This window comes from Chiloscyllium plagiosum, unplaced genomic scaffold (genome assembly GCF_037043375.1).
Source record: "Chiloscyllium plagiosum isolate Xiang-an unplaced genomic scaffold, Cpla_swu_hap1 HiC_scaffold_24, whole genome shotgun sequence".
NCBI classification, from domain to species: Eukaryota; Metazoa; Chordata; class Chondrichthyes; order Orectolobiformes; family Hemiscylliidae; genus Chiloscyllium; species Chiloscyllium plagiosum.
In genome coordinates, this window is record NW_028270162.1 from 886,960 (window position 1) to 914,934 (window position 27,975).

The 27,975-nt window shown below is 50.9% G+C and overlaps 1 protein-coding gene across 5 annotated transcripts in view; it reads left to right on the top strand.

The window, feature by feature from the left end:
• Positions 1–333: 333 nt before the first annotated feature.
• Positions 334–27,975, top strand: part of ccdc92 (coiled-coil domain containing 92) — a 63,507-nt gene continuing 35,865 nt past the window's right edge. The window contains exons 1-2 of one of the 5 annotated variants that reach the window (XM_088000292.1): positions 334–393; positions 2,419–2,505. The gene's annotated coding sequence lies outside the window, so the exon portion shown is untranslated. The other 4 variants (XM_088000295.1, XM_088000294.1, XM_088000293.1 and 1 more) reach the window with 4 other exon arrangements.

Here is a 27,975-nt window from a genome sequence, read left to right on the forward strand (position 1 = left end):
GGGGGCGGGGCTGGAGGTTCAGAGGCCGGGGCTGGATGATCAGAGGGCGGGGCTGGATGATCAGGGGCCTGTCTGCAGGATCAGGGGGCGGGGCTGGAGGTTCAGAGGGCGGGGCTGGATGATCAGGGGGCGGGGCTGGAGGTTCAGAGGGCGGGGCTGGAGGTTCAGAGGGCGGGGCTGGAGGTTCAGAGGGCGGGGCTGGATGATCAGGGGGCGGGGCTGGATGATCAGGGGCCTGTCTGCAGGATCAGGGGGCGGGGCTGGAGGTTCAGGGGCCTGTCTGCAGGATCAGGGGGCGGGGCTGGCGTCACGGCGTGGGGCCGTTACCATGGAGCCGGTTTAGCGGGAGCGGAATCAAAACAAGCGGCGAGTGCGCGAGTGGGTAAAAACCGGGTAAATACCGGAGTAAAAACCGGGTAAATACCGGAGTAAAAACCGGGTAAATACCGGAGTAAAAACCGGGTAAATACCCGGGGGCCTGGTGCGGCCTCGCTCTGAGGTTCCCGAGGCCGGGATCCGGGATCCGCCGCATTGCAGCAGCTGCCGCGCCCCAGGAGCACCCCCACCCCCCCCGGGACAGAGAGAGAACCCCCACCCCCCCGGGACAAAGAGAGAACCCCCACCCCCCCCGGGGACAGAGAGAGAACCCCTACCCCCCCCGGGACAGAGAGAGAGAACCCCCACCCCCCCGGGACAAAGAGAGAACCCCCACCCCCCCCGGGACAAAGAGAGAACCCCCACCCCCCCCGGGACAGAGAGAGAACCCCTACCCCCCCCGGGACAGAGAGAGAACCCCCACCCCCCCCGGGACAGAGAGAGAACCCCTACCCCCCCCGGGACAGAGAGAGAACCCCCACCCCCCCGGGACAAAGAGAGAACCCCCACCCCCCCCGGGACAGAGAGAGAACCCCTACCCCCCCCGGGACAGAGAGAGAGAGAACCCCCACCCCCCCGGGACAAAGAGAGAACCCCCACCCCCCCCGGGACAGAGAGAGAACCCCTACCCCCCCCGGGACAGAGAGAGAGAACCCCCACCCCCCCGGGACAAAGAGAGAACCCCCACCCCCCCGGGGACAGAGAGAGAACCCCCACCCCCCCGGGACAAAGAGAGAGAACCCCCACCCCCCCGGGACAGAGAGAGAACCCCCACCCCCCCGGGACAGAGAGAGAACCCCCACCCCCCCGGGGACAGAGAGAGAACCCCCACCCCCCCGGGACAGAGAGAGAACCCCCACCCCCCCGGGACAGAGAGAGAACCCCCACCCCCCGGGGACAGAGAGAGAACCCCCACCCCCCCGGGGACAGAGAGAGAACCCCCACCCCCCCGGGACAGAGAGAGAACCCCCACCCCCCCCGGGACAGAGAGAGAACCCCCACCCCCCCCGGGACAGAGAGAGAACCCCTACCCCCCCCGGGACAGAGAGAGAACCCCTACCCCCCCCGGGACAGAGAGAGAACCCCTACCCCCCCCGGGACAGAGAGAGAACCCCCACCCCACCGGGACAGAGAGAAAACCCCCCCCCCAGGGGACAGAGAGAGAACCCCCCCCCGGGGACAGAGAGAGAACCCCCACCCCCCTGGGGACAGAGAGAGAACCCGCACTCCCTGGGGACAGAGAGAGAACCCCCACCCGGCTGGGGACAGAGAAAACCCCCACCCCCGGGGACCAAGTGAGAGAACCCCCCTCCCCCCCCCAGGACAGAGAGAGTGCCCCCACCCCCCCAGGACAGAGAGAGTGCCCCCACCTGTACTCAGGCCAGAGGGATGACTTCACTGCCTCCAGACACAAACCTCCCACTCCCTTTGGGGTCAGAGAGATCCCCAATGCTGCCCCCCCGGGTTAGAGAGAGTGGCCCCACCCTCCCACGCACAGAGAGAGAGAGCCCCCCACGCACAGCGGGAGTGGGTGTGAGTGCAGATTTGGAAGTGTGGGGGGATTTTGGGGAGGGGTTGGGGAGTGTGTGAGGGTGGGGGTGGGAAGTGTGAGAATTGGGGGTGGGGAATGTGTGCGGGGGATAGGGAGTTGTGGGTGGGGAGTTGGGGAGAGGATGGGAGTGTGTGAAGGTAGAGGGTGCGGGAGAGGGAGTGTGAGGGTAAGAGGTAGGGGAATGGGGAGGGAGTGGGGAGTTGGGGGAGGGGTGTTTGAGTGTCGTCGGAGTTGGGGGAGGGGGTAGGGGGGTGTAAAGCTAGAGGGTGGGGAGTTGGGGGAGGGGTTGGACGTGTGCTGAGGATAACTGAATCTCTCTGTCTGGTGCAGTCGCTTTTGGGCCTGATTCTGATGTGAAGTTTGATCCTTTTGTGTGAAGGGACAGCTGCTTCAGAAGAATTGGGAATTAAGTTGTGTTTTTTTTTGGGAATGTTATTCTCTCCTTGATACAAACAAATACATCATCTGTTCCAACCATTCTGCCTCGACAGTGTAAATGGATGACAGGCTCCTGGGTGCAAAGACAATTTGCCTGCATCAAGGTCAGAACTTCAATCAGTCAAAGTCTGAGTAACCCGGTAAGTTGTCTCCTTTCACTGCCCTGGTATGGGACGTTCTGCTGTGACTGCACTGGCACTAGGCTGAGCTGGTTTCAATTTTTTCTTCTTGGAATGTGCGTGTTGCTGATTAATGGTTAGCACCTATTCCTATTTGCCCTGAAAAGTTGGGTGAGTCCCCTCTTGCACCACTGCAGTCCTTGGGGAAGAGGTACTCCAGGTATTGTGAAGGAGTTTTGTTCGACAAGCGTGAAGGCACCACAGTGTAGTTATAAGTCAGATGATGTGTGGCTTGGGAGGGAATTTGAAGGTGGTGAATCCGTGTGCCCCTTGTCCTACTAGTTAATAGGGGGGTAGGGATTGGGAAAGTTTCTCAATAACCTTGTTAGTTATTCAGTGCACCTGGTAAATGGAATATACTGCTGCGACGGGGAGAGGCACAGAGAGACCCTCTGACAGAGCAGTGCTTGCTCAACGCTGACCTTCCAACAGTGCCACACTCCCTCGACACTGACACTGTGACAGAGAGGTTTATAAAACCATAAGGGGCATAGATAAGATGAATAGCAAAGGTCTTTTCCCCAGAGTAGGGGATATCAAAACTGGAGGGCATATTTTTAAGACGAGAGAGGATAGATATAGAAGGGACCTGAGGGGAAACCTTTTCACGCAGAGGGTGGTGCATGTGTGGAATGAACTGCGAGGAGGAAGTGGTAGAGACTGGTACAATTCAGCATTTAAAAGACATTGGAACAGGTACATGAATAGGAAAGGTTTAAAGGGATATTGGCCAAATGCAGGCAAGTAGGTCTAGTTTAGTTTGGGAAACTTGGTCAGCATAGACTATTTGGACTGAAGGGTCCGTTTTTGTGCTGTATGACTCTATGACTCTATGTTGAAGGTGGTTGATAAGGTGCCACCTGTTTTTGTCCTGTATACAGTTGAGTTTTTGAACATAGTTGGAGTTGCATTCATCTGGATAAGTTGGGAGTACGCTATCACATCCTGACTTGTAGATGGTGGACAAGTGTTATGGCCCAGGCCAGACCCCCTCAAAACATTTCAAGAAGGTAGCCCAGACCCTAACTTTGCTAGATGTTTTAAGCACGTGTAAAGTGTGTATTCCAGGAGAATATCAGCTGGTCAAACCACTTAGTTTAAACAAAACAGAATTTATTTACAGGATTACCAAATGAAACACAAACAACAGAAAATAGAATACCGAATAACTTGCCCGAAAATCCAACAGATCATCCCACTTAATGATGCTGTTCCAAAATACTTGCAACAATCCCCATAAACACCCCTTGGCACAAAAGATAAAATCAAACACAACTTCTTACAGGCTAGGAGTTAGAGAGAGAGAGAGAACCAGCCAGAGCTTGCTTCTAAGTTCCAGTAGCGTTTCCACACAACTACTGCTAAAAGAAACCAAACCAGAGAAAAGCTGAGCTGGGAGAACTGGCCACATCCCTTTCATTATACAAGTGTTTTTAAACTTGAAAGGCTTCTGCCTGAGGCAGTATCTGTCAGTTGTAAGCAAATTGGTCCTGAAACCCATCCAAACTCAGACTTTTCGGAACCTGTGTTTTTACAACTTCCTGAAGGAAAAAACCAAGCACAATCTAATCTTGTTAAAGGAGCAGCTTCATCACACAAGCTTCAGGGAGTCAGGAGCTGAATTACTTCCTTGCTGCAGAATTCCAAGGTTATAACTTACTGTTGTAGCCATAATATTAATATGGTACGTCCTGTTCAGTTTTGGGTCAACGGTAACTCCCCAGGATGTTGATAGCAGGGGATTCAGTGATGGTAATGCCATTGGATATCAAGGGGTGATAGTTATATTCTCTCGTTGGAAATGGCCATGTTATACAAAGAACAAAGAAAGTTTACAGCCCAGGAACAAGCCCTTCAGCCCTCCAAGCTGGAGCCAATCCATATCTAATGTCTATACCTGTCGCCCAGTTCCTAAGCATCTGTATCCTTCTGCTCCCTACCTACTCATGCATCTGTCCAGACGCATATTAAATGAATCTATTCTGCCTGCCTCTACCACCTCTAATGGCAACGCTTTCCAGGCACCCACCACCCTCTGTGTAAAGTACTTGCCGCATGTATCCCCCCCTTTAACTTTCCACCTCTTACACATACTTTTTAAAGGTTGTAAGGTTTCCTTCCTCAATTATCCTCCCACAGGTAGTACATTCCAGATTACTACCACCCTCTGGGTGAAACAAGTCCTCAAATCTCCTCTCAACCTTCTGTCTTTCTCTTTAAAATTATGCCTCCACCTTGTTTTGGTCCTTTGACTGAGCTGCTTTCTTTCACCTGGTCCATTCCCCTCATAATCTTATACACCTCTATCAGGTCTCCTCCCAGAAACAACCTGAGCCTATCCAGCCTCTTTTCAGAGCTAGAATGCTCCATCCCAGGCAACATCCTGGTGAAATTTTCATCTCATGTTAAAATGTTATCCAGGTCTTTTTGCAGCTGGACACAGAATGCTTCAGTATCTGAATTGCTATGAATGGTGCAGAACGATCTAAAAGTTGAAGTTCTAAATTGGAGAAAGGCCAATTCTGACGGTATTAGGCAAGAACTTTCGAAAGCTGATTGGAGGCAGATGTTCGCAGGTAAAGGGACGGCTGAAAAATGGGAAGCCTTCAGAAATGAGATAACAAGAAACCAGAGAAAGTATATTCCTATCAGGGTGAAAGGGAAAGCTGGTAGGTATAGGGAATGCTGGATGACTAAAGAAATTGAGGGTTTGGTTAAGAAAAAGAAGGAAACATATGTCAGGTATAGACAGGTTAGATCGAGTGAATCCTTAGAAGAGTATAAAGGAAGTAGGAGTATACTTACGAGGGAAATCAGGAGGGCAAAAATGGGACATGAGATAGCTTTGGCAAATAGAATTAAGGAGAATTCAAAGGGTTTTTACCCTTTGAGCTATAGGGAGAGGCTGAACAGGCTGGAGCTGTTTTCCCTGGAGCGTCGGAGGCTGAGGGGTGACCTTATAGGGGTTTACAAAATCATGAGGGGCATGGATAGGATAAATAGACAAAATCTTTTCCCTGGGGTGGGGGAGTCCGAACTACAGGACATAGGTTTAGGGTGAGAGGGGAAAGATATAAAAGAGACCTAAGGGGCAACTTTTTCACGCAGAGGGTGGTACGTGTATGGAATGAGCTGCCAGAGGATGTGGTGGAGGCTGGTATAATTGCAACATTTAAGAGGCATTTGGATGGGTATATGAATAGGAAGGGTTTGGAGGGATATGGGCCAGGTGCTGGCAGGTGGGACTAGATTGGGTTGGGATATCTGGTCGGCATGGGCAGGTTGGACCGAAGGGTCTGTTTCCATGCTGTACACCTCTATGGCTCTATAACTGGAACTCATCATCTGTAAGGTGGTCGAGACAGAAACTCTCATAACCTTTAAGATGCCAAGGACCACAAGGCAATGAGCCAAGTGCTGGAAAATGGGATTGCAATAATTCGATGGTTGGTTTTGATGAGTGTAGACTCGATGGGCTGAAGGGCCTTTTTTCTGTGCTGTAAACCTCTATGACTCCAACCAGTGAAGAGATTTCACTCAATTCCCATTTAATCCACTTTTTATCTTTGATGCCACACTCGGCTCAATGGCGCCTTGATGTCAGTATAAGTTACTCTCAGCTCTCCTCACTTACTCTGACACTGTCTCCGTTAATCACTTGAAATCCCTAAAATGAGTTCATCCAAAATCTGCCATGTGCATCTAAACCCTCACTTGGTTGTGTTCACCCATCATACCCTGTGCTAGCTTAACCTGTATTGGCTCCTGTTTCAACAATGCTATTCATCCCGTTTTAGCTCACTTATGTTGTCATCACAGACACGACTCCCTCATTAAGGATCTGAAACCTGAACTGGTTGTAGAATAATTCCTGGGTTTTTGCCACACTGCATTTTCTGGTTGACAGTTCCATATATTAGCCGGTTTTGCAGCGATTCCTGGTTCCCGTTATAGATTTGCCTTGAACTAGTCCGAACCTAATGTCTCAAATTTTATTTTTGTATTTTAATTGCTTCGAAGTATTTATTTCCCATTCTTATCTTGCAATACAGTGATACAGGTTCAACATGTATTATTGTGTAGAAGTTTGAGCTTTGAAGTGGTCAAAACTGCGTCTAGCTTTAATTTCGGTTTGTATTTCTATATTACATGTGTTAAGATCGGGAGACATGATTTTTATTTTCGTTTTCGATTTGTTCTGAGAGCGATGTCTGAAATTAATTAGTGAGAGTTTACAGCCTTGCAGTGGAGTTTGAAATGAGCCATTTAGTGTGTTAGTGGGGAAAAAAAAGGTTAGAAGAGAAAATTGCTGTTGCCCAGCTGTAGGAGTCCAGTATCATTGCAAGTCAGAACCATCCAGAAGGTCAGACAGTGTGTGGGCAGGTTCATCAGAGTATCAAGGTGCTGTTGGTTTAGCAGTCTCCAAAACATCAGACTGGGGAAAATAGTACTGAGTAGCTTTGAAGACCTATAGAGAAGCAGTAAATGGCTGGAAGCTGAAGGTATTTTGCTCTGAAACTGCTTAGAAGTTAGGAAGAAGAAAGCTCCATGAGTTATAGCGTAACATTGTTAGTATTCTTTTCCTTATGTGTGTAATAAACATTGGTGTTCTTTTGTTGTATGTACTTTGGCAGCCTCTTACAAATATAATTAGTCACAGTAACAAAATTGCAAAAGTAAAACTTCTGGTCCATGAGAGCCATGAGCTAACAGCATCCTGCAGGTCCCCTTGTTCAGTGAGACAAGGGGCTCATTATGTTATCATTCTTATTGTTAAATCTCTCACCTACCCAATTTGAACAATATTCTCCCTCTACATGTGACACATCATCCCCTTCATTCTTCTCATTTTGGACTGGTACTATGTCACTAATCTGACAGCCATTAATTTCTTATCCTCTTGATCTCTCTCCCAAAGCTACTGTGTCCTCACAACTTAATCTCTAAATAGGAAACCTTTTTTCAGTATCCTGTTGTGTTGACAAACCTATGGCCTTCTTTGGATATGAAGGAAAGCCTCCAATCCTTGCCTGCTTTCTATCAATTCTTCAGTTTCCTGTAAATTTATTGTAAGAAACATGGTCCGATAGCAATGTTCTCACCCAAACCAATGCCTCACACTGAGGCAGTAATCACTTCATCAGCTGCACTGTGTTGGACATGCAGCAGAAACCTTGCAGCAGGATAGCAGAAACATTTTAGCAATGTTCTTAAAATCACCCTGAAAAGATTGAAGATTCCCTGAAAGCTCATAGGATACCCAGGCTGGTAACTGACTGAAACAGACAAGGTTTATTCAGGGAGGTACTGAGCACATCGAGAGACTTCGCAAGGAACACAAGAGGCAAAGTTGAAGCATCAGACAGAAAGTACAATCCTCCAAACAATACATTCACTCAACCCTTTGAACACTACCTGCTCCGCCATGACAGAGGCTGCAGATCAGGCATTAGACTCATCTGCTATCTCTGAAACCATTGACCTGGAGCAAGTCATCCTGACTTCTGGGAGACTGCCTAAGGTGAAGTGAACATTATAACAGAGCACCATATCAATGTAGCCATAGGATCATGGAATGATAGACCAACAGAGGAGGTAATTGGCCCATTGTGCTTATGTGGGCTCTGTGAAAGAACTGTCCAATTAGTTCCACTCTCCTCTCCTCATAGTCCTGCAAGCAGGTTTTCATTAGCTCAGAGGATGAATTGTATTTCTTCATTATGATACAGCACAGCCCCACTGCCTCCCTAGCTGCCCAGCTCCTCCCCCACTGCCTCCCTCACTGCCCGGCTCCTCCCCCGCTGCCCGGCTCCTCCCCCGCTGCCCGGCTCCTCCCTCACTGTCCTGCTCCTCCCTCACTGCCCGACTCCTCCCCCACTGCCTGGCTCCTCCCTTACTGCCCCACTGCCTCCCTCACTTCCCCACTGCCTCCCTCACTGCCCCACTGCCTCCCTCACTTCCCCACTGCCTCCCTCACTTCCCCACTGCCTCCCTCACAGCCCCAATGCCTCCCTCACTGTCCCACTGCCTCCCTCACTGCCCCACTGCCACCCTCGCTGTCCCACTGCCACCCTCGCTGTCCCACTGCCTCCCTCGCTGTCCGACTGCCACCCTCGCTGTCCCACTGCCTCCCTCGCTGTCCCACTGCCTCCCTCGCTGTCCCACTGCCACCCTCGCTGTCCCACTGCCACCCTCGCTGTCCCACTGCCACCCTCGCTGTCCCACTGCCTCCCTCGCTGTCCGACTGCCACCCTCGCTGTCCCACTGCCTCCCTCGCTGTCCCACTGCCTCCCTCGCTGTCCCGCTCCTCCCTCGCTGCCCCACTGCCTCCCTCGCTGCCCCACTGCCTCCCTCACTGCTTCGGCTCCTCCCTCGTTGCCCCACTGCCTCCCTCGTTGCCCCACTGCCTCCCTCGCTGCCCGGCTCCTCTCCTCCCTCGCTGCGCCACGGCTCCTCCCTCGCTGCGCCACGGCTCCTCCCTCGCTGCCCCACTGCCTCCCTCGCTGCCCGGCTCCTCTCCTCCCTCGCTGCGCCACGGCTCCTCCCTCGCTGCGCCACGGCTCCTCCCTCGCTGCCCCACTGCCTCCCTCGCTGCCCCACTGCCTCCCTCGCTGCCCCACTGCCTCCCTCGCTGCCCCACTGCCTCCCTCGCTGCCCCACTGCCTCCCTCGCTGCCCCACTGCCTCCCTACTCTGCCCCACTGCCTCCCTCGCTGCCCCACTGCCTCCCTCGCTGCCCCACTGCCTCCCTCGCTGCCCCACTGCCTCCCTCGCTGCCCCACTGCCTCCCTCGCTGCCCCACTGCCTCCCTCGCTGCCCCACTGCCTCCCTCGCTGCCCCACTGCCTCCCTCGCTGCCCCACTGCCTCCCTCGCTGCCCCACTGCCTCCCTCGCTGCCCCACTGCCTCCCTCGCTGCCCCACTGCCTCCCTCGCTGCCCCACTGCCTCCCTCGCTGCCCCACTGCCTCCCTCGCTGCACCTCTCCCTCACTGCCCGACTGCCTCCCTCGCTGCCCCTCTCCTCCATCACTGCCCCACTGCCTCCCTTACTACTCCGGCTCCTCCCTCGCTGCCCCACTGCCTCCCTCGCTGTCCCTCTCCTCCCTCGCTGCCCCACTGCCTCCCTCGCTGCCCCACTGCCTCCCTCGCTGCCCCTCTCCTCCCTCGCTGCCCCTCTGCCTCCCTCGCTGCCCCTCTGCCTCCCTCGCTGCCCCTCTGCCTCCCTCGCTGCCCCTCTGCCTCCCTCGCTGCCCCGCTGCCCCACTGCCTCCCTCGCTGTCCCTCTCCTCCCTCGCTGTCCCTCTCCTCCCTCGCTGTCCCTCTCCTCCCTCGCTGTCCCTCTCCTCCCTCGCTGTCCCTCTCCTCCCTCGCTGTCCCTCTCCTCTCTCGCTGCCCCGCTGCCTCCCTCGCTGTCCCGCTGCCTCCCTCGCTGCCCCTCTGCCTCCCTCGCTGCCCCTCTGCCTCCCTCGCTGCCCCTCTGCCTCCCTCGCTGCCCCTCTCCTCCCTCGCTGCCCCACTGCCTCCCTCGCTGCCTCGCTGCCCCACTGCCTCCCTCGCTGCCTCGCTGCCCCACTGCCTCCCTCGCTGCCCCACTGCCTCCCTCGCTGCCCCTCTGCCTCCCTCGCTGCCCCTCTGCCTCCCTCGCTGCCCCTCTGCCTCCCTCGCTGCCCCACTGCCTCCCTCGCTGCCCCACTGCCTCCCTCGCTGCCCCACTGCCTCCCTTGCTGCCCCACTGCCTCCCTCGCTGCCTCCCTCGCTGCCCCTCTGCCTCCCTCGCTGCCCCTCTGCCTCCCTCGCTGCCCCTCTGCCTCCCTCGCTGCCCCTCTGCCTCCCTCGCTGCCCCTCTGCCTCCCTCGCTGCCCCTCTGCCTCCCTCGCTGCCCCACTGCCTCCCTCGCTGCCCCACTGCCTCCCTCGCTGCCCCACTGCCTCCCTCGCTGCCCCACTGCCTCCCTCGCTGCCCCACTGCCTCCCTCGCTGCCACTCTCGCTGCCCCACTGCCTCCCTCGCTGCACGACTGCCTCCCTCGCTGCCCCACTGCCTCCCTCGCTGCCCCTCTCCCTCACTGCCCGACTGCCTCCCTCGCTGCCCCTCTCCTCCATCACTGCCCCACTGCCTCCCTTACTACTCCGGCTCCTCCCTCGCTGCCCCACTGCCTCCCTCGCTGTCCCTCTCCTCCCTCGCTGCCCCACTGCCTCCCTCGCTGTCCCTCTCCTCCCTCGCTGCCCCACTGCCTCCCTCGCTGCCCCTCTCCTCCCTCGCTGCCCCACTCCCTCCCTCGCTGCACCACTGCCTCCCTCGCTGCACCACTGCCTCCCTCGCTGCCCCTCTCCTCCCTCGCTGCACCACTGCCTCCCTCGCTGCCCCTCTCCTCCCTCGCTGCCCCACTCCCTCCCTCGCTGCCCCTCTGCCTCCCTCGCTGCCCCTCTCCTCCCTCGCTGCCTCGCTGCCCCACTGCCTCCCTCGCTGCCCCACTTCCTCCCTCGCTGCCCCACCTCCTCCCTCGCTGTCCCTCTCCTCCCTCGCTGCCCCACTGCCTCCCTCGCTGCCCCGCTGCCTCCCTCGCTGCCTTTCTCCTCCCTCACTGCCCCTCTGCCTCCCTCGCTGCCCCTCTGCCTCCCTCGCTGCCCCTCTCCTCCCTCGCTGCCCCACTGCCTCCCTCGCTGCCTCGCTGCCCCTCTCCTCCCTCGCTGCCTCGCTGCCCCACTGCCTCCCTCGCTGCCCCACTTCCTCCCTCGCTGCCCCACCTCCTCCCTCGCTGTCCCTCTCCTCCCTCGCTGTCCCTCTCCTCCCTCGCTGTCCCTCTCCTCCCTCGCTGTCCCTCTCCTCTCTCGCTGCCCCGCTGCCTCCCTCGCTGTCCCTCTCCTCCCTCGCTGTCCCTCTCCTCCCTCGCTGCCCCTCTGCCTCCCTCGCTGCCCCTCTCCTGCCTCGCTGCCCCACTGCCTCCCTCGCTGCCCCACCTCCTCCCTCGCTGCCCCTCTCCTGCCTCGCTGCCCCACTGCCTCCCTCGCTGCCCCACCTCCTCCCTCGCTGTCCCTCTCCTCCCTCGCTGCCCCACTGCCTCCCTCGCTGCCCCACTGCCTCCCTCGCTGCCCCACTGCCTCCCTCGCTGCACCACTCCCTCCCTCGCTGTCCCTCTCCTCCCTCGCTGCCCCACTGCCTCCCTCGCTGCACCACTGCCTCCCTCGCTGCCCCACTGCCTCCCTCGCTGCACCACTCCCTCCCTCGCTGTCCCTCTCCTCCCTCGCTGCCCCACTGCCTCCCTCGCTGCACCACTGCCTCCCTCGCTGCCCCTCTGCCTCCCTCGCTGTCCCTCTCCTCCCTCGCTGTCCCTCTCCTCCCTCGCTGCCCCACTGCCTCCCTCGCTGCACCACTGCCTCCCTCGCTGCCCCTCTGCCTCCCTCGCTGCCCCACTGCCTCCCTCGCTGTCCCTCTCCTCCCTCGCTGTCCCTCTCCTCCCTCGCTGCACCACTGCCTCCCTCGCTGCCCCACTGCCTCCCTCGCTGCACCACTCCCTCCCTCGCTGTCCCTCTCCTCCCTCGCTGCCCCACTGCCTCCCTCGCTGCACCACTGCCTCCCTCGCTGCCCCTCTGCCTCCCTCGCTGTCCCTCTCCTCCCTCGCTGTCCCTCTCCTCCCTCGCTGCCCCACTGCCTCCCTCGCTGCACCACTCCCTCCCTCGCTGTCCCTCTCCTCCCTCGCTGCCCCACTCCCTCCCTCGCTGCCCCTCTGCCTCCCTCGCTGCCCCTCTCCTCCCTCGCTGCCTCGCTGCCCCACTGCCTCCCTCGCTGCCCCACTTCCTCCCTCGCTGCCCCACCTCCTCCCTCGCTGTCCCTCTCCTCCCTCGCTGTCCCTCTCCTCCCTCGCTGCCCCTCTGCCTCCCTCGCTGCCCCTCTGCCTCCCTCGCTGCCCCTCTGCCTCCCTCGCTGCCTCGCTGCCCCACTGCCTCCCTCGCTGCCCCACTGCCTCCCTCGCTGCCCCTCTCCTCCCTCGCTGCCCCTCTCCTCCCTCGCTGCCCCTCTCCTCCCTCGCTGCCCCTCTCCTCCCTCGCTGCCCCTCTCCTCCCTCGCTGCCCCTCTCCTCCCTCGCTGCCCCACTGCCTCCCTCGCTGCCCCACTGCCTCCCTCGCTGCCCCACTGCCTCCCTCGCTGCCCCTCTGCCTCCCTCGCTGCCCCTCTGCCTCCCTCGCTGCCCCTCTGCCTCCCTCGCTGCCCCACTGCCTCCCTCGCTGCCCCACTGCCTCCCTCGCTGCCCCTCTGCCTCCCTCGCTGCCCCTCTGCCTCCCTCGCTGCCCCACTCCCTCCCTCGCTGCCCCTCTCCCTCCCTCGCTGCCCCTCTCCCTCCCTCGCTGCCCCTCTCCCTCCCTCGCTGCCCCTCTCCCTCCCTCGCTGCCCCTCTCCCTCCCTCGCTGCCCGTCTCCCTCCCTCGCCGCCCCACTGCCTCCATCGCCGCCCCATGCCTCCCTCGCCGCCCCTCTCCCTCCCTCGCCGCCCCACTGCCTTCCTCGCCGCCCCACTGCCTTCCTCACTGCCCGGCTCCTCCCTCACTGCCCGGCTCCTCTCCTCCCTCACTGCTAGTTGCAGTTAGTGTTAATCCTTTTTTTTCAAAAAATGTACTTGAATTTGTCACAAAGCTTCCCTGTTTAGGTGAATGACTGTGCATCTCTTGAAATCAATGAAATAATGATTCACCATGGCAACTGATAATGAGATGCAATAAAATAAGCAGATGTGTTGCTGGTGCTGGGTGTTTGCTCACAGGGAATCTAGAGGCGTGTAGTTTCAGGTGGGCTGAATGAGCCTCATCGCAATCAGAAGCGGTGCTGTCTGCATGGTAATATCTGCTGTACATTGAGACTTGAGCTTGGGCTGGGAATGGGGACAGACAGGAGTTGAACATTTTGTAGACGAAGTCATGTTGAATCACTATGACCTTTTGATCTCCGTGTAGCTGCAGCTCCATTCATTACTGATCATTGTGGATTTGCCATGGCGTTGCTGCAAAGCATTCTGGCAGTAAGGTGATAACATGGTCCTCTTTGTGAGTGCAGGCTGATGAGTCACCTTTTCTGTCCAACTCCTGAAAGCAATATTTCTGGTTTATACATGAGTTTGTCCAGTGGAAACTGCTGTGGGTGCACTGTGCCTTTAAATTGAGGGAGTAGGCAGATTGCCAAAGGCATCTTTTCCTCTTGCAAACTGACTGCAGATGCTTATATTCTGCTGACCTGTTCAGCAATTGCAATATGCCTGGTCAGCTTCTCACTTAATGTGCATACTTGCTGTGAACCCATTTTGTTGAACAATTAACAGCCCTAGTAGCTTTCTCGCTAATAATTTGGATGCTCTTATTCCACATGGGGTGTTTAGTGTTATTTACATATTTTTAAAAGATTAAATATATTGTGTTATTGAAACCAGCGTAGGACCAGTTTTCATCGACCAATAGAAACAGCACTCTTCCTAATCATACTGCTACTTCTCAGGTTTCCATTTGTTAATAGCATCAACAAATGCTTAATCTTGCTGCTACTTCCAATCCCAGACATGCTCTTCCCTCAGTTGCACTTGCTGAGATTATCATATCAACTGGTGTTCACCAATTGTAATTGTATATTTTTCACTTTATTATATATCATACTTTCATACCCATGAAGTATTTAGTTCTCTTCTGATTGCATTTCAAATTTCCACTATCCACAGTATTTTCTTTAGTCCATGTATCGGTCTGTACTTAAGCCATATTCCCAATGAATGTTATCCTTAGTGAAATGCTTTTATATCTTGTTTAGTTATATTATAATCTTTCAAAGTTTCCTAGATTCAGGAGTCATCCCACTGGATTGGAGAGCTACACATGTTGCTCCGCCTTTTAAGAAGGCTAAAGAGGAAAACCAGGGAATTACCAGTTAGCCTAATATGTGAGGTGGGAAAATTGTTGGATGCTATAATCGTGGATGGGAGTAATTGAACACCTCAATAGTTTTCAGTTAATCAGTCAGAGCCAGCATAGGTCATGTCTCACAAACCTCATTGAAACGTTTGCAGAGTTGAAAGGATAGTGGGCTGGTAAATGTCTATGGATGTTGTTTATATGGACTTCCAGAAGCCACTGGGAAAGCCCCACATAAGGGATTGTTAACTGAGGTCAAAGTCCATGGGACTGAGGGCACGTTACTGACATGGCTGGGAAATTGGTTGAGTGGCTGGTGTCAGAAAGTAGATAATGGGTAGGTACTCAACTTGACCAGTGGTGTCCCACAAGGATTCACATTATAAACAATTTTGATAATCGTATATGAAGTCACATATTCAAATTGGTTACGACACAAAGTTAGACAACATTATAGACCGTGTAGATAGCATAAAATGACAAAGGGATATTGGCAGACTAAGTAAGTAGGCAAAACTATGGCAGATGGGTTTCACTGTAAGCACGTGTGTGATCATCCATTTTTAACTGTAAAAGGATAGATCGGGGTACTGTCTAGATAGTATGTAGTTAAATACAGTAGATGTCCAAAGAGGCTTGGAGTTCAGATGCATAGATCTTTAAATGTCTGGTGCAGAAAATAATCAAGAAAACTAATGGAATGCTGGGCTTTATATCTAAAGGACTGGAGTAAAAATACACAGAAGTTATGCTGTGGTTAAACAAAACCCTGGTTAGACCCCACTTGGAGTGCTGTGAGCAGATCTGGGCACCATACCTTTGGAAGGATATCTTGGCCTTGGAAGGAGTACAATGTAAGTTTACAAGAATGACACCTGGATATGAAGGGTTCAGTTATGAGGAGAGATTATACAGGCCTCTTCTCTAGAATTTAGAAGATTACAGGGTGACCTGATGATCCAGAGTATGAATACTTAACTGGGAAAATGTTACCCTCAATGGTTAAGAATTGAGTTAAGCCAAATAAATTTGAGTCACAGCTTATCAAGAATTAAAATAACTGAACAATGGTCTGCCTCCAAAGAAGAGTTAAATGTGGCACAGTCATGTTCCCTGACAAGTGCATTGAGTAAAGGAGTTGGGAGGTCATGTTGTGGCTGTACAGGGCATTGGTTAAGCAACTTTTGGAATATAGCATGCAATTCTGGTCTCCCTGCTATAGGAAGGATGCTGTGAAACTTGAAAGGGTTCAGAAAAGATTTACAAAGATGTTGCCAGGATTGGAGGGTTTGAGCTCAGGAAGAGGTTGAATAGGCTGAGGCTATTTTCCCTGGAGAGTCGGAGGCTGAGGGGTGACCTTATAGAGGTTTATAAAAACATGAGGGGCATGGATAGGGTAAATAGCTAAGGTCTTTTCCCCGGAGTGAGGAAATCCAAAACTAGAGGGTATAGGTTTAAGGTGAGAGGAGAAGGATTTAAAAGGGACCCAAAGGGCAACTTTTTCACACAAAGGTTGGTGCATGTATTGAATGAACTGCCAGAGGAAGTGGTGGAGGCTGGTACAATCACAGTATTTAAAGGATGTCTGGATGGGTATATGAATAGGAAAGGTTTGGAGGGATATGGGCCAAATGCTGGCAAATAGGACTAAATTAATTTAAGTTATTAAGTCAAGTTGGACTAAAGGGTCTGTTTCCGTGCTGTATAACTCAATGAACCTAAGTGAAAGGCATACCAGGATATTCCAAAAATAGAAATAACGATAAAGAAAAAAGAAATTGGGCTTATGACTGATGTCAGCTAAAAAATACAATCAAGAGTCCAGCTGAATTTCAGAAGGGAGCGAATAAAAAGAGACTAACTGCTAACGTAAAAGGGAATCTCAGTCTTCCATTAGGATATAAATAGTAAAAGAGTGGTCGAAGATGAAATTAGGCCATTAAGAAATAAGAAGGAGATGTAGACTGGGGCATAGCTCCGGTGTTGTTAATACTTTGCATCAGTCTTTACCAAAGAAGAAGATACTACCCAGGCCTTGATGCAACAGGAAACAATTCAGTCACAAAGAGGGTTTAAAATTAATAAGGTGGAAGTATTGGTTAGGCTGTCTGTTCTTGTTGATAGGGCAGCAAGACCAATATCGATAGGCTGAACAGTAGCAAATTTAATCCTGAAATGTGTGAAGTGATGCATTTACAAGGCAAGAGAGTGCACATTGCTTGGTAGGACCCTGTGAAATATGGAGGGTCAGAGTGACCTTGGTGTGCACATCCATAGATCCTTGAAAGCAGCAGGGCAGGTAAATGAGATGGTTGAGAAAGCTTATGGGATGCATGCCTTTATTAGTTAAAATATTGAATACAAAAGGGGAGCAGTTAGTTAGGCCAGACCTTGAGTATGGAATTGTGGTCACCACACTAGGAAGAGTGTAATTGTGCTGGAGAAGATTCAAGGGAGATTTACTGAGCTGGAGCGATTCAGCAATAAAGAGAGATTAGAGACTGGGTTTATTTTTCTTAGCACAGAGAAGGCTGAGGAGAGATTTGAGCTGGACAAAATTGAGAGCAAAGGCAAAGTAGGTAAGTAGCTCATTCCTGAAGAAGGGCTTATGTCTGAAACGTCGATTCTCCTGTTCCTTTGATGCTGCCTGACCTGCTGCGCTTTTCCAGCAACACATTTTTAAGCTCTGATTTCCAGCATCTGCAGTCCTCACTTTCTCCTAGGTAGGGATAAGGCAGCATCTGAGGAACAGAAGGGAAGTTGACACGTTCGACCACCAGGCGATGGGGTTGGTTGGTGCGGATATCCCAGAGATGTTCTCTGAAGCACTCCCCCTCCCACACCGCCAAAGACATGCAGGTCCTGGGTTTCCTCCATCGCCACTTCATTACCACCCTAAACCTGGAGGAAGAACATCTCATCTTCTGCCTCTGGACCCTCCAACCCCATGGCATCAATGTGGACTTCACCAGTTTCCTCATTTCCCCTGCCCCCACCTTATCCCAATTCCAACCTTCCAGCTCAGCACCGCCCTCATGACCTATCCCACCTATCCATCTTCCTTCCTACCTGTCCGCTTCACCTTCCCCTCCGACCTATCACCTTTACCCCCACCTTCATCCACCTATTGCACTGTCAGCTACCTTCCCCATTGCCCCACCCCCTCCCATTTATCTCTCCTAGCCTCATTCCTGATGAAGGGCTTATGCCCGAAACATCGCTTTTCCTGCTCCTCGATGGTGCATGACCTTCTGTGCTTTCCCAGCACCACACTGTCAACTCTAATCTCCAGCATCTGCAGTCCTCACTTTCACCAAAATAGGGAGTAAGCTTTTTCCCTTTAATAGAGGAACCCATAACTGGAGGCACAGTTTCAAGGTAGAAAGCTGGAGGGTATATACAAAATACCCTGCAAGGACACCAACAAACACTACATCGAACAGACAGGCAGAAAACTAGCCACCAGGATACATGAACTCCAAAGACATGACCCACTATCACTAGTGTTCTTACACACAGTCAAAAAAGGACAACACTTTGACTGGGACAACACATCCATCCTGGGACAGGCTAAACAGAGACACGCAAGGAAATTCCTGGAGGCTTGGCATTCAAACCAGAACTCCATCAATAAACATGTTGATTTGGAGCCCATTTATCAACCTCTGAGAAAAAGAACTGGAAATGATATCACCCACCTTAACAGACCAAGGCACATAAATAGAAAGTGGGACAGAACACCAGCGTTTCACCAGAGGCTCACTGATGATGTTACCTAGCATGGTGACAAAACTTCTTGAGAACAAACCTACCAGCTCAGCAAGCAAATTTACAACCTGAACTATGGCCAAATGTTGGAAAATGGGGTGAGAGTAACTCAGTGTTTGACCAGCACAGATGCAATGGGTCAAAGCGCCTATTTTTGTGCTGTAAAACTCTGTGACTACGACCCCATGGAATGTATTGAAAAAAGTGAGAGTGGGATTCACAGAGGCACTTGACATAATCTTTCAATTTTCTTTAGGTTCATGGGTGGTGCCTGAGACGTCGTTAAATTCACTCTAGGATGTGGATGTTGTGGCCAGTATTTTTATTGCCCTGTCCTTAGTTGTCTTTGAGAAAATGGTGGTGAGTTGCCTTCATGTGCTGTAGGTAGACCCGCAATGCCCTTAGGGAGGGAATTCCAGGATTTTGACCCAGTGCTACTAATGATATGGTGATATATTTCTAAATCAGGATGATGAGTGACTTGGAAGGGAACTTGCAAGCGATGGTGTTTCCATTTAACTGCTGCCTTTGTCCTTCTAGATGGAAGTGATTGTGAATTTGGAAGGTGCTGACTTAAGATCTGAAATAACTTGATAGAGGCCAATTTCCTGTCGCAAAGTTACCCTTTATTTACACATGGAGAATCCTTGACATTGTTCCAGCTCCCAGAGTATACAGAATGTCTAACATTCCAGTTCTTATCTGTCAGCAAGGGGTCCCTGATTGGGGCTGTTAATCTGGTCCAATCAGTGAACTCATTCTGAGGTTCATCTGGCTCTCCTTATTACAGTCACTACACCCGACCCTGATCTGAGTCTGAGGGCATAGGCCAATTCTGGAGCATTTTACGACTGGGTCAGGTTCCTCCAACTGCCTCTGATGGGCGATGTGTAACACACAGTAGCTCACCTCTTGCACCCGAAGCATCACGGAAGAAATTTATCCTCTTTAGGTGGCAAATGTGCCAAGCTGGTGACGTCCGCCGTGTCCATGTCAGATTCCAAGGTATCTTCAACATTTGACACAGAGGGAGAAAACAGAGGGTGCCAGAGCAGTTGGAAAGGCACCTTTTGTGAGATTGTAACCTTCATGTGGTCCATGTGTTTGTTCAGAACTGTGAAACATTGGATGTCACTGGACGTGACCGTAAGCTGGCCATGCTTCTTTCCAATGCAGAGCCATTCCCATGGTTCCTACACCAAACTTTGTCCCCTGAAGTAAACTGTCTCTCTCGCCAAGTGGATCTCTTCCTGATGCCATTTCACCTTCTCTCCCCACCCCGTCCTCCCACCTCAAGGTCCGGGAAGATCAATTTAGCTAGGTGTGGAGTCTTCACCCCTTTAGCAACTCTGCTGGAGCTAGCCCTGTTGCTGCATGAGGTAGTTGTATAGTCAAAAAGGAACCAGAACAGTTTGGTATCCAGGAAAGCTGTAGGCTGTTTCTTTAAGCTTGCCTTCAAAGTTCAGACTACACTTTCTGCCAGACCATTGAATGATGAATGGCATGGAACTCTCCTTATATATTGAATACCATTAAACATTAGGAAATATTCAAATTCCTGCTGGGAAATGATGCCCCATTATCTGTGACCAGCACTTCCCACTTTGAGTGGGGCTCCACAATGACCAAGAAGTTTGGGCCCATGAAAAAACCTGTATAGTCGACGTGTAACTGAGTCCAGGATATACCCCGCCATTCCCTCGAATGTGGGGGAGATGCTGGCAGTAATTTTTGTCCTTATTGGCACTCTGGGCACTGCCCCATCAACACAGCTATGCCTGTATCCAGTCCACCAGACAACTTCACACCAACATCTTCATTTTGGAAACCCCTGGTGGAGTTCAGCCAGTATCTGGCTGTGACCTTTGCTTGGGACAATCATTCTTGCTCTCCATAATAACATGCTACCCTCTACTGTGATCTGGTCTCTCCAAGTTCAAAAAGGTTTCAATTCTGGTAGTGACGGCCACCAGCTGTATGAACTTTCCATAATAGGTGTCAGGATGGAGGACAGGTTATGTACGAACTTTCCATAATAGTTCATCAGCTCAAGGAAACACCTAAGCTCCACTACTGATGTGGGAGTTGGGGAGCTTTTGATTGCCCTCATGTTACCTTCCAATGGGTGTAACCCGGTCTTGTTGACTCTGTAACCCAAGAAGGTCATTTGGGATGCCTTCCACACAGTTGTTCTCTGCTAAGGTGTGCACCCGCCTGGTAGAAATGTCTAAAGACTATGTCCAAATTTTCTAAGAACTTCTCGTTGGTCTTCCCTGTTATCAGCACATCATCCAGATAAATGACAACCTGGAGTAGACCTTGTAAAATGTTCTTCGTCGTCCGCTGAAAAATGGCACAAGCTGATGATACACATAAAAGTGGTTTTATGTATTGGTATAAACCCATATTAATTGTAGCATACTTCTGGGAATTCTCAATTGAAAGTACACATGGCTCACATTCAGCTTCATGAAGGACGGTCCACCCACCCCGTCCAGTTTTGCTTATAAATCCTCTATGGGGATTCTGTATTTATTCAAATGCAGAAAGCGGTTTACCATTTATTTAAAATCCCCACAAAGACAACTTGGCCCATCTGGCTTCACAATCGGTACGAATGATGCTGCCCAGTTTGCAGATTGCTCTAGATCGATGGTTCCTTCGCTTTCCAGCCTTCTGTCTTCTGCCTCTGGCTTTGCTCATAAGGCAAATAGCTCTGGGTGGGTCTTTCAGAATAATGGAATTGTTCCTGGTCAACATGCATGGCTTCTTAGATAGTCCCTTGACCTTCCTGAAAAACTTCCGGATATTTAATTACGACTTCACTCAGGCAGCCATTTTCTAAATGAAAAATGTTGAGCCAATCAAAGTGAATCTTTCTCAATCAATGTCACCCCATCAAGCTTGGGCCTGAGCCTTTTACTATAATCATTGGGAACTGAACCAGCTGCTTCCCATATGAGACTGGAACCAAAGTTGTACCCTCAGTCTCGAAAGGTTCCCTGGTATAGATTCTCAATCCAGCTGAGGTCCTGCACAAACAGAAGGATTGGAGTCCAGAGTGAGTTTTGTTAAAGACTGGTTCTGCGATTACTGAAACAGCCACACTGATATCAACCTCCTTCAGAACCAAGTGACCATTTAACGAGGCGTTTATTCTGATTGGTTCTGATTTGGATGTTGCTAAGCAATTCAGTTGTTCCAAGCCAGATATCGGTAGACCTTCCAGGGTATGCACGTTCCTGGATGCAGCCTAAGAGTTTTCTTACTCGGTTTATGTCTAATGGGACTCATTTGTCATCTCAAGTCTGTATACTGGCAGCAACTACAAAGGCTTGCCGGCTCAGATCCTGAAGAACCTCTTTAACATTTGACTGAGGCTTGGCTTTGTTTTGGAGTTTTGCTGTGGGCTGACCAGTTTGAAGTCCAGTTAGTTTTCAGCTAGTAGGTGCTTTTGCATGGTTATATCATTATTCCCACGTACCAATCAACATCTCAGCATCTCATCAAGGGTTAAACCAAAGTCATGTGCCTTTGCAGTACATCTAGTAAATAGTACACACTGCTGCTACTGACTTGTGCATTGCAGATGGTGGACAGCTTTGGGGAAGTCAGGAGGAGAGTTACTTATTGCAGCATTTATGGTCTCTGACCGGCTTTTGTCACAGGTTTTTATGTGGTCCAGTTGATTTTTGTCATTGGTAACCCCCAGGATGTTGATAGTGTATGTTACAACATGGAGTAAAGACCCCCCCCCCACTAATTTAAACCAGCAACTCTGAAACTAGCAGCCTACATCTGTTAGTCTTTTGGCTGCTCTGGCTAACTGTTCCAAAATGTTTGATATTTATACCCCAAAACATCGGGTTGTTTCATTGATTTTAATATTATCAAAATACTAAATTCAAACTTGATTGGAGTTTGGTATCTTGGGACATAATTTAAACAGCTGAAAATTCCTGAAGAAGGGCTTATGCCTGAAACGTCGATTCTCCTGTTCCTTGGATGCTGCCTGACCTGCGCTTTTCCAGCAACACATTTTCAGCTCTGATCTCCAGCATCTGCAGTCCTCACTTTCTCCTCGCATAATTTAAACAGATTGGCCGAATTTAGATTTGTTTTTTTATCCAAGCAACACAATTCTTAGCTAGTTGTGTCACCAAATTTTACATTGTTACCTTGTTCAGAACACTATGCTAGCTAGAACATTGAGCTCCCTTAAAGTAAATTACACCCACAACTTCAAAATATGTGGGATTCAATGATGATTCCACCACTGAATGTCAAAGGATATTGATTAGATTGTCTCTAATTGGAGATGGTCATAATCTGGCATTTATGCGGCATGAATACTACCTGCTACTACCTGCCTGGATATTGCCCCGATCTTGTTGCATTTGACTGCTTCAGTACCTAAGGCGTTATGATTGGTGCTGAACACTGTGCCATCTTCGGCAAACATCCCTACTTCTGACCTTATGCTGGAAGGAAGGTCATTGATGAAGGAGCTAAAGATGGCTGGTGGGACGCTATAGAGATATCCTGGAGCTGAGATGACTCCTCTCCAACAACCACAACCGCCTTGAGGTGGCACGGTGGCTCAGTGGTTAGCACTGCTGCCTCACAGCACCAGGGACCCGGGTTTGATTCCCGCCTTGGGCAAATGTCTGTGTGGATTTTTCACATTTTCCTCGTGTCTGCATGGGTTTCCTCCAGGTGCTCCAGTTTCCTCCCCCAATCCAAAGATGTGCAGGTTAGGTGAATTGGCCATGCTAAATTGCCCATAGTCAGGGGTAAATTTAGAGTAAGGGAATGGGTTTGGGTGGGTTACTCTTCGGAGGGTTCGTGTGGACTTGTTGGGCCGAAGGGCCTGTTTCCATACTGTAGGAAATCTGATCTAATCTTCCTATGAGCCAGATGTGATTCCAACCAGCAGCAAAGTTTACCCCAATTCTCATTGATTGCAGTTTTGATTTGACTTATTTGTTGTATCTCCTTACAAATACAGTGTAAGGTATGGGATAGTTTCAACATACTCAGTGCCATCTTTAAACACAGAAAAATAAACCAAAGTAGGCAGTATGAAGGCAGAAAAAATGAAATAAATAGTGTCCTACTTTACAGTCCTTTTTCAATGGAGTGAACATCACCACACATCAGCGCCATCTGTACCATCGTCACTAGAGTGAACATCACCACACATCAGCGCCATCTGTACCATCGTCACTGGAGTGAACATCACCACACATCAGCGCCATCTGTACCATCGTCACTGGAATGAACATCACCACACATCAGCGCCATCTGTACCATCGTCACTAGAGTGAACATCACCACACATCAGCGCCATCTGTACCATCGTCACTAGAGTGAACATCACCACACATCAGCGCCATCTGTACCATCGTCACTGGAATGAACATCACCACACATCAGCGCCATCTGTACCATCGTCACTGGAGTGAACATCACCACACATCAGCGCCATCTGTACCATCGTCACTGGAGTGAACATCACCACACATCAGCGCCATCTGTACCATCGTCACTGGAGTGAACATCACCACACATCAGCGCCATCTGTACCATCGTCACTGGAATGAACATCACCACACATCAGTGCCATCTGTACCATCGTCACTGGAGTGAACATCACCACACATCAGCGCCATCTGTACCATCGTCACTGGAGTGAACATCACCACACATCAGCGCCATCTGTACCATCGTCACTGGAATGAACATCACCACACATCAGCGCCATCTGTACCATCGTCACTGGAATGAACATCACCACACATCAGCGCCATCTGTACCATCGTCACTGGAGTGAACATCACCACACATCAGCGCCATCTGTACCATCGTCACTGGAGTGAACATCACCACACATCAGCGCCATCTGTACCATCGTCACTGGAATGAACATCACCACACATCAGCGCCATCTGTACCATCGTCACTGGAATGAACATCACCACACATCAGCGCCATCTGTACCATCGTCACTGGAATGAACATCACCACACATCAGCACCGCCAAAACTCTTCCTATTTTATCTTCACTGAACTTCACCAATGCAGACACCATTGATTCTGTTGGGTACCACACTGGCTCAAAACCACTCCACCACTACCATTGGTCCACATCAGGCCCACCTCACCAATACAGCCCCTGCCTACGTCTCCTACTGGACCCAAACCTGTCCCCATTTGCCGCAACAGGTCCACATTGCTGGGCCCACTTGCCAAGCTGTCACCATGACTGAGCTCTTCAACAAGAGCAAAGTAAAATAAAATAGACCAAAAGACGAGAGAAGAGAGAAGAAAAGGAAAAGGAAAAGTGGATGGAGTGGTCGGGCCCTTGGATCAGAAGCCCTACACCACCCCCACCTTACCAGACATAAGATTTTGGAAGTTTTTGCTGGGGTTCCTTAATACCACAAAGAATAAATAAATCTTGACACAATTGCAGAGAATGTTGGTGAGACTACCTGCAGAATGCCGTGTTTGGTTTTGATCTCTGAATTTATGAAATGATGTGCTAGAGGCTATACAGAGGAACTTTGATTATCCAACGGACACGGGCAGGGAATATTTTGTTCAGTTATTTGAATGCTGGATAATCGAGTTCTGGATAACATAGTTAACCAAGTATTAGGACCTTATGATCTTGATTGGATAATGTACATTGAAGGCTCAGTAAGTTAAAGCCCTGGGATCAGGGGCTGTCCTGTGATGTGAGCCTCGATAAATTAGGAATACGTTGTTTGGAGTTTAGAGCAATGAGAGGTGATCTCATTGAATTCCGAATGTGATTAATGGACTAGATGCTGAGAGATTGTTTTCCTCTGACTGCAGAATTTAAAACATAGGAGGGCAGTGTCAGAGAATGGCAGAACTGAGATCAAAGGATTATGAATTTGTGGATTTATTTGCTTCAGAAGTTTATGGAAGCTCCATTGTTGAATATATTTAAGGCTGGGACAGACTCAGGGAAACAAAGGAGATGGGGAGTGAGCAGCAAAGTAGAGTTGAAGATCAAGCTCAGTTAAGATCATATTGTAGAGCAGATTTAATGGGCTGAATGGTCCCTTGCTGCTGCTGTTTATGTCCTGTGTGTATCTTTCTTCGTGGGCATTTATTATACCAATGCCTACTACTTGCAACATTTCCACTGCTTCCAGCAGCTTGGTACAGGTGTTGACAGTAAGTTTGTGCTCAGGCCACATGCACAGCTGGTCTGAGCTACCTGGGCTTGCAAGATAAACAGTAAAGACCTTGTAAAATCACCAATAGGACAAGTCAACAGGGAAACGTAGAACGAAAATGAATGCATTCCTCTTTCACGATGTATTAGATTAGATTGGATTCCCGACAGTGTGGCAACAGGCCCTTCGGCCCAACAAGTCCACACCGACCCTCCGAAGAGCAACCCACCCAGACCCATTCCCCTGCACCTAACACAGTGGGCAATTTAGCATGGCCAATACACCTAACCTGCACATCTTTGGATTGTGGGAGGAAACTGGAGCACCCAGAGGAAACCCATACAGACACGGGGAGAATGTGCAAACTCCACACAGACAGTTGCTCGAGGTGGAAATTGAACCCGGGTCCCTGGCGCTGTGAGGCAGCAGTGCTAACCACTGAGCCACCGTGAGAAGCATACTCGCCATGGAGACAGTCTTGGGAGTTCGAGACTCCATCCAAGACCTGACCACAAAAACCATGATTGACGTTCCTAATGCAGCAGTGCAGTGAGGGAACGCTGTACTGTCGGAGGGTCAGTGCTGAGGGAGCACCACACTGTCGGAGGGTCAGTGCTGGGTGAGTGCTGCGCTGTCGGAGGGTCAGTGCTGAGTGAGTGCTGCGCTGTCGGAGGGTCAGTGCTGAGTGAATGCGGCACTGTCAGAGGATCAGTGCTGAGTGAGTGCCGTGCAGTCAGAGGGTCAGTACTGAGGGAGTACCGCATTGTCGGAGGGTCAGTGCTGAGGGAGTACCGCACTGTCAGAGGGTCAGTGCTGAGGGAGTGCTGCACAGTCAGAGAGTCATTGCTGAGGGAGTGCCGCACTGTCAGAGGGTCATTGCTGAGGGAGTACCGCACTGTCGGAGGATCAGTGCTGAGGGAGTGCCGCACTGTCAGAGGGTCATTGCTGAGGGAGTACCGCACTGTCGGAGAGTCAGTGCTGAGGGAGTACCGCACTGTCGGAGAGTCAGTGCTGAGGGAGTGCCGCACTGTCGGAGGGTCAGTGCTGAGGGAGTACCGCACTGTCGGAGGATCAGTGCTGAGGGTGTGCCGCACTGTCAGAGGGTCATTGCTGAGGGAGTACCGCACTGTCGGAGGGTCAGTGCTGAGGGAGTACCGCACTGTCGGAGAGTCAGTGCTGAGGGAGTGCCGCACTGTCGGAGAGTCAGTGCTGAGGGAGTGCCGCACTGTCGGAGAGTCAGTGCTGAGGGAGTACCGCACTGTCGGAGAGTCAGTGCTGAGGGAGTGCCGCACTGTCGGAGGGTCAGTGCTGAGGGAGTGGCACACTGTCTAATGTGCTGTATGTTGGATGAGATGTTAAATGAGACCACATCTGTAATCTCAGAATAATCAATCCCATGGGACTAATTTGAACAATCAAGTTGTTATCCGTAATAACTAGGCTATGTTTTGTACCTCAGTGAACATCACCAAAGTGGCTGATCACCGTGATGTTTATGGGAGCCTGTTATGTATAAATTGCCAGCTTTTGTTTTCTACATTATAACAGTGACTACAGTTCACAATATCCTCTATTAGCTGCAAAGTCTGTATATCTTTTTATTAATTCAGTATGAAATATGGACCTATCTATTTGGACAGTGCAGTTTGTCCCTGGAATTTATTGATGTGGTTGACCGAGCTTCAGTTGGTGGGTGCATTGTGATGGCGTCTTGCTGTGACCTCGTCTTGCTGTGACATCAATCCACACCACAGTGACATCAGTGTCAGGGACCAATGATATGAGGTTTCCCGTTAGATTCCACATACTGATTGCATGTAGTTTTAATCTGGAAATTAAAATTGCTTTTAGTGATAAGTGTCACACTCTGAACCCTCGTGATTATTCTAGGCCAGTGAGATTTTAATAGATCTTATGGCAGTGTGCCATGTTGAGTTGAAGGTGTCTTCAGCAACAGAACGGCACCCAGACTTCAAGCAACCAGCAGACTGTGATCTCAAGGTGATGACTTTCATCATTTTCTCCTGTTCTCACTGTACTGAGTTGTGAAAGTGCATGGCTCTTGTCTTTGGCATAACTGGGGGCTGCAAAAAATAGGGCTTGTGAAACCTTTAATTTTTGACTGTGGCACGTGCTATGTGTCAGACAGATGTTTTCAGATTTCAGACATTAGAAAGCTGACCTTAATTTATGATGAAATAGCATTCCAGTAAATGCAGCAATCAAATCTTTTGTTTCTGCGTTCATCTGCAGCACGCATATTGCAGGCAGTCCAAATTGTTTTAAAATGGAAAGTGGGTGATGCCTGGCTCTAATTACAAAGCATTAGTTCAGTTTGAGTGGTTTTAAATATCTTCCTGAATAATTAGTGAAATTTGAGGGCTTTTAAAATGTTGTCAAAAATTGAAATACAATGTCTTGTGATTCTCCTCAACCTCTTTCTTTTTAAATGTTTGCTATTGCGTTTTTCAAGGACAAAAGGTTTTGAAATATTTCTGTTGCTGCCTCGGCTCATCTCTCAACTTGAATAGCTTTCACGTCTGCCTCTTCTGCTCTCTCTCTCTC